Below are 6,399 nucleotides of genomic sequence, written 5' to 3' on the forward strand. Positions count from 1 at the left end.
TATAAATTCTACTAACCAATTGATGACTATATCTAGAGGTCCTAGGCCAAATTGAATTGGGTAGTCACCTGGTAGTTCTTAATTGTTATCATGCTACATGCGCATAAAGACAGGATACTATTTTAGAAACGTGTCAAACGTGAGATGCATGTCGTCTCCTTTTATAATTCCTTTCCAGCAACCACCACGATTTCAACCCTCCAAGCACAATCTAGCATTATGAGGCAATCAATCTCCAAGATTAATTTCTAGGTTCATACCTCAATTGCCAAAACCACCCTGTCATGACACACTTGTTCCTCCATAGCCACCGGGCATAGAAGTTAAAACATGATGGCAAACTTCAAGTGTGCACTTGTGACACATATCATTTTCATTTGTCATGGCAACTCCTATTAAAAAAATACAACATTAAACCTCATTTGCACAACGTCGCATGATCCACATAAGAACACAAATCAGCAACAATGTAAATATAATGGACCATTGACAGGGGCAGCTATCTGAAAGGAGTGTCTATAAATTAAGTTAGTACATAAAAAGTTTGCAACTGTAATGTCCATGTTTGTAGCATCTGATTACTCATGCCTCGGTTGAAGATATCATGCATTATTCTTCTAAAGTATTATCAAAATTACAATTAACTTTGAACAAGGAAGGACACCTAACGTGATGTTTTACACCTCTCACAAATTTGATATCATTAGTACTGGACGAAAACAAAAGATATAACCAAGAGGGAAATTCAGAGTTTGACTATCTCTGAGACTCTAGGCAAGGCCATTCAGTACTCGTACATAAGATAGGACTGCCAACAATCAAACAAGGTAAGAAAACCTTCAGACACAAGACAAGCCAGGTTTGACCTACATGCCAATTAAGGTGGAATAGTTTTAGTCCGGTTGAACATTTTCATGAACTTTTTTGTTAGTACATACTCCCTCTGCCCGAAAATACTTATTTGTTAGTACATACCCCATTAGCTTTCCGCCTATTGACCCGTTGTACTCCGTGTCCAGCGACTCGGTCCTCTCCACCATCAGGCCACCATTGTTGCCACCGCCAGCAAGGGCGGCGGTGACCTTTGCGGCCTTGCTCCACTGGTCGGACCGCATGCGCAGCCGACACAGCTTTGCTTCCGCCTCAGCGCTGGCTGCCTGGGCCGCGTCCACCTGCTCCAACGCCCAGGCTGCGCGACGGCTGCTCTTGTTGGCCTCCTCCGTCACGTACCCGAGCCGCATCTCCACGTCCTGCTCCAGCTGCTGCATGCGGGCCTCCTTCCTTCGGCCTCCGACTTGAGGGTCTCGTTCTCCTCCGACGGCTCTACAGCGTGTTCTCCTTGTCCATCAGATTCGCCTGGAGCCCTGCTTTGTCGGTGATCGACTTCATCAGCTTCGGCTCCAGCTCCGGCTGCATTTCTCTCAACCCGTGTGACATGTGAAGGTCCTCTTGTACGTTGCCTGTCAGTGCTGCCTACGCTGCCATGAGCTCGTTAGTCTTGCTCTTCAGCTTGAGCTCGATATCACACACTTGGCGCCTGCACTCAGACTTGACATTCTCCAGCATCTCATAGACTGTCTTTGTCTTGAAGGTCATCCCAGTTTGCTCTCCTGGAACCTCATCTTAGCCACCTCAAGCGCCATCCGCAAGGGCCAAGGGCTCAATCTCTGGGTCAGGACTTCGACATCTTCCATTCATGTCACCGGTGGGATGAGGGCTGTTTTCAGAACTTCAGTCAATGGACTGCCAAAGCCACCATTGGCATTGCCTGCCTGTGCCTCATTCTGAATTTCATCACCTGCAGCCTGAGCCTCCTTTAGATTAGACTTACTGAGCTCTATGTCCTTTGACCTCAGGCATTCCTACAACCAGACACCCTCACATAGGAGTGAGTCAATGGTGGACTTTGCGGTCTCAAGCTGTAGCTTGGTCTCAGTTGCCATGGCATTTGCATTAGCTGCAGCCTTGTCACTTTCATTGACATTTACCTTCAGGCCTTCAATCGTTGCAAGCCTGAGCTCCATCTCCTGCTCCAGCACTTCAAGCTTAGAGTCTGCATGCTCACGTTGCTTGGCACTGGCTGTATAAAACGAATATGGTGAATTGTCACCTCCCGCTGCAACTTCAGCCTCAGGATCTTGGACAATGCTGAGCTGAGTGCAGGAGCATCCGCGGACTGCTATTTCTGCAATGCCTCAAGCTCGGCCTACCAGGTGCGATCACGCTCGTGTTGGATCTTGCGCCGCTCATGAAGACATGATTCCTTTGCTGCTGAGAGCTCAACAAGCTGGCACTGCGAGTCCTCCAGCTTCGACGATGCATCCTGCCCCTGCTTCTTTGCTTCATCATCCTCATGCTGTGCTTGGCGCCTTCGTGACTCAGATGCGCTCACCTGTTCCTTTGTCTTCTTTAGCTCATCTTGGAGCTGATTGACCTTAGAGTCCAGCTCAGTTAGCCTGCTTGGGCGCTTCTTCTGAAAAATGAATGTAGACAATATAAATTAAGTAATATAAATGAATCTTCCTATGAAAGATTCGACATTTTCCAGTGCTGAACTAATTATAGATGCTAAAGCCATCATCATACTACTTCTAGGAGAGCTAATTGTACACATTTGCAGGTGGCTAAATGACAAGGCGTACAGTGGGATGCACAACGCTTTTCGAGAAACGAAAGTTCAGTTCTTGTAGAAAATATTGAAAGGGGTACTTTGGATGTCGAGTGTTTTTGAACTGAATAGAAAGTGGCAAATTTAAAGCCAACGAGGGCAATCAGTAACGCAATGACTGTCAAGCAAGTAAATTTCTACCTCACTAACTGGGCTCCGTGCGGAACAACGCTCCATGACCTTTGGGCTCCTCTCTGTAGGTGTTCTTGTTGGTGTGATCCCTGCGGAGTCAGTTTCATACCCCCGGGTTTTGCCACACGAGATGACCATGGAGTTGCTGGAGATGTCCTCTGCGGAGCATCTCGAGAGCCATTCCTACTAAACACAGAACGGGAAATAAAAAATTTGTTAGTACATACCCCATTAGCTTTCCGCCTATCGACCCGTTGTACTCCGTGTCCAGCGACTCGGTCCTCTCCACCATCAGGCCACCATTGTTGCCACCGCCAGCAAGGGCGGCGGTGACCTTTGCGGCCTTGCGCCACTGGTCGGACCGCATGCGCAGCCGATGCAGCTTTGCTTCCGCCCAGCGTTGGCTACCTCGGCCGCGTCCACCTGCTCCAAGGCCCAGGCTGCGCGCCGGCTGCTCTTGTTAGCCTCCTCCGTCACGTACCCAAGCCGCATCTACACGTCCTGCTCCAGCTGCTGCATGCCGGCCTCCTTCCTTCGGCCTCCGACTTGAGGGTCTCGTTCTCCTCCGACGGCTCTGCAGCATGTTCTCCTTGTCCATCAGATTCGCCGTGAGCCCTGCTTTGTCGGTGATCGACTTCATCAGCTTCGGCTCCAGCTCCGGCTGCATTTCTCTCAACCCGTGTGACATGTGAAGGTCAGTGCTGCCTACGCTGCCATGAGCTCGTTAGTCTTGCTCTTCAGCTTGAGCTCGATATCACACACTTGGCGCCTGCACTCAGACTTGACTTTCTCCAGCATCTCATAGACTGTCTTTGTCTCGAAGGTCATCCCAGTTTGCTCTCCTGGTACCAAATCTTAGCCACCACAAGGGCCATCCGCAAGGGCCAAGGGCTCAATCTCTGGGTCAGGACTTCGACATCTTCCATTCATGTCACTGGTGGGATGAGGGCTCTTTTTAGAACTTCATTCAATGGGCTGCCAAAGCCACCATTGGCATTGCCTGCCTGTGCCTCATTCTGAATTTCATCACCTGCAGCTTGAGCCTCCTTTAGATTAGACTTACTGAGCTCTATGTCCTTTGACCTCAGGCATTCCTACAACCAGACACCCTCACATAGGAGTGAGTCAATGGTGGCCTTTGCGGTCTCAAGTTGTAGCTTGGTCTCAGTTGCCATGGCATTTGCATTAGCTGCAGCCTTGTCACTTTCATTGACATTTACCTTCAGGCCTTCAATCGTTGCAAGCCTGAGCTCCATCTCTTGCTCCAGGGCTTCAAGCCTAGAGTCTGCATGCTCACGTTGCTTGGCACTGGCTGTATAAAACGAATATGGTGAACTGTCACCTCCCGCTGGAACTTCAGCCTCAGGATCTTGGACAACGCTGAGCTGAGTGCAGGAGCATCCGCGGACTGCTATTTCTGCAATGCCTCAAGCTCGGCCTACCAGGTGCGATCATGCTCATGTTGGATCTTGCGCCGCTCCTGAAGACGGGATTCCTTTGCTGCTAAGAGCTCAACAAGCTGGCACTGCGAGTCCTCCAGCTTCGACGATGCATCCTGCCCCTGCTTCTTTGCTTCATCATCCTCATGTTGTGCTTGGCGCCTTCGTGACTCAGATGCGCTCAGCTGTTCCTTTGTCTTCTTCAGCTCATCTTGGAGCCGATTGACCTTAGAGTCCAGCTCAGTTAGCCTGCTTGGGCGCTTCTTCTGAAAAATGAATGTAGACAATATAAATTAAGTAATATAAATGAATCTTCCTATGAAAGATTCGACATTTTCCAGTGCTGAACTAATTATGGATGCTAAAGCCACCATCATACTAGTTCTAGGAGAGCTAATTGTACACATTTGCAGGTGGCTAAATGACAAGGCGTACCGTGGGATGCACAAGGCTTTTCGAGAAATGAAAGTTCAGTTCTTGTAGAAAATATTGAAGGGGGTACTTTGGATGTCGAGTGTTTTTGAACTGAACAGAAAGTTGCAAATTTAAAGCCAATGAGGGCAATCAGTAACGCAATGACTGTCAAACACGTAAATTTCTACCTCACTAACTAGGCTCCGTGCTGAACAACGCTCCATGACCTTTGGGCTCCTCTCTGTAGGTGTTCATGTTGGTGTGATCCCTGCGGAGTCAGTTTCATACCCCCGGGTTTTGCCACACGAGATGACCGCGGAGTTGCTGGAGATGTCCTCTGCGGAGCATCTCGAGAGCCATTCCTACTAAGCACAGAACCGGAAAGAAAAAAACTTAGTATAAAGTACTCTCTCTGTAAACTAATATAAGAATGTTTAGAGTAATATAAGAGCATTTATATCACTATTTTAATGATCTAAATGCTCTTATATTAGTTAGAGAGGGAGTACATATCTAATGCTAGCATTTGTGTAAAAATATGAACAGAGTATATGCTTAGCAGCTTTGCTAAGGCCAGTTTGGTTATTCATTTCAAACCAAAACGATAATGGTACCAGTGACTAAGAACCTTCACTTGCAATAGAAAACATGTCTATCCTACAGTGCTGCTAATATGCTACCACAAATAGATCGAAATAATACAACTATCGCATCACCCTCTTCTCCAAGACTACGGCCTGCAGGGATGGAGTGGGGACATCATGTACACACCGGCGTGGAGGATGACCAGATCGAGCACGACCACGTCGGAGGTGGGCCACCTCTGCCTTGTTATGCAGGAGATGCCGCCTCTCCATCGTCATGGATTAAAGGAAGCGGCAGCGATGGTTGTTCTGTATGCCTGCATGGTCAGCATGCCATGGTTATCCCAGATGTGGCGATGTCTGATTTTCATGATCAGTAGTGCTCACCTATTTTCTGTCTAGTGCTAATTCTTAGTGCTAATTCTACCCATGGCCACTTACTTAATTTAATTCTGATATCCGACATAGTAATTCTACCCCTGACGATTTGTGATGTAGCCATTCTAAGAAAATCTCCATGGCAGCATGCCCCATCAAGCAGATCTCTTAGTAAGGTATATTTGATGAGGGAGAAGCTAGACACACCTCCATCCTTGATATGTCTCTCTTCTTCACTTGATGCCTCTAGTCAGCTGGCCCAACAAACAACCTAGATCCCATGATGGCGAGCTAGTACTCGTTGTCGCATCATTTCCCCTATATATGACAACAATTATTTTTAAATGATCAATATATAGTTTCTTATTTCTTTCATTATTTTAATTTTACAAAACAAATAGTTCACATGTGTAGATTGATTCACCCTAATATTTGAAGTTAGGTAAATTGAACAACTCCAATTTGGTTCTATTTACTCACCTGAAGATCCTTGAGTAGTTTTGCCAACGTCTCAAGCAACTTCTCAATCTCCCTGACCTGAATGTCATAATAACACATCGTGGAATTTCTTTTCAGTGTTATAAAGCCAAAGACAGTATAACCTTTTACCCAAACTCACCATAGATCAGTAAACTCACTGAAGAACAAACTATTATGAAACGGGGCATGCGGAAAGAAATTACTGGAGCTTATTTTTGTGTTAGCCTCCAAGCAGAAAATAAGAGATTTTTGCAAACTTATGTTCTCTTGTGAAGAGTATATCAACGTGTACATGACAAATGGT

The 6,399-nt window shown here is 46.8% G+C and overlaps 1 pseudogene; it reads right to left on the bottom strand.

Annotated features, from left to right (window-relative positions):
- Window positions 1-784: 784 nt before the first annotated feature.
- On the bottom strand, window positions 785-6,173 carry LOC123450274 (annotated as a pseudogene).
- Between the last annotated feature and the right edge of the window lie 226 nt (window positions 6,174-6,399).

This window comes from Hordeum vulgare, chromosome 4H (genome assembly GCF_904849725.1).
Source record: "Hordeum vulgare subsp. vulgare chromosome 4H, MorexV3_pseudomolecules_assembly, whole genome shotgun sequence".
Lineage (NCBI taxonomy): Eukaryota > Viridiplantae > Streptophyta > Magnoliopsida > Poales > Poaceae > Hordeum > Hordeum vulgare.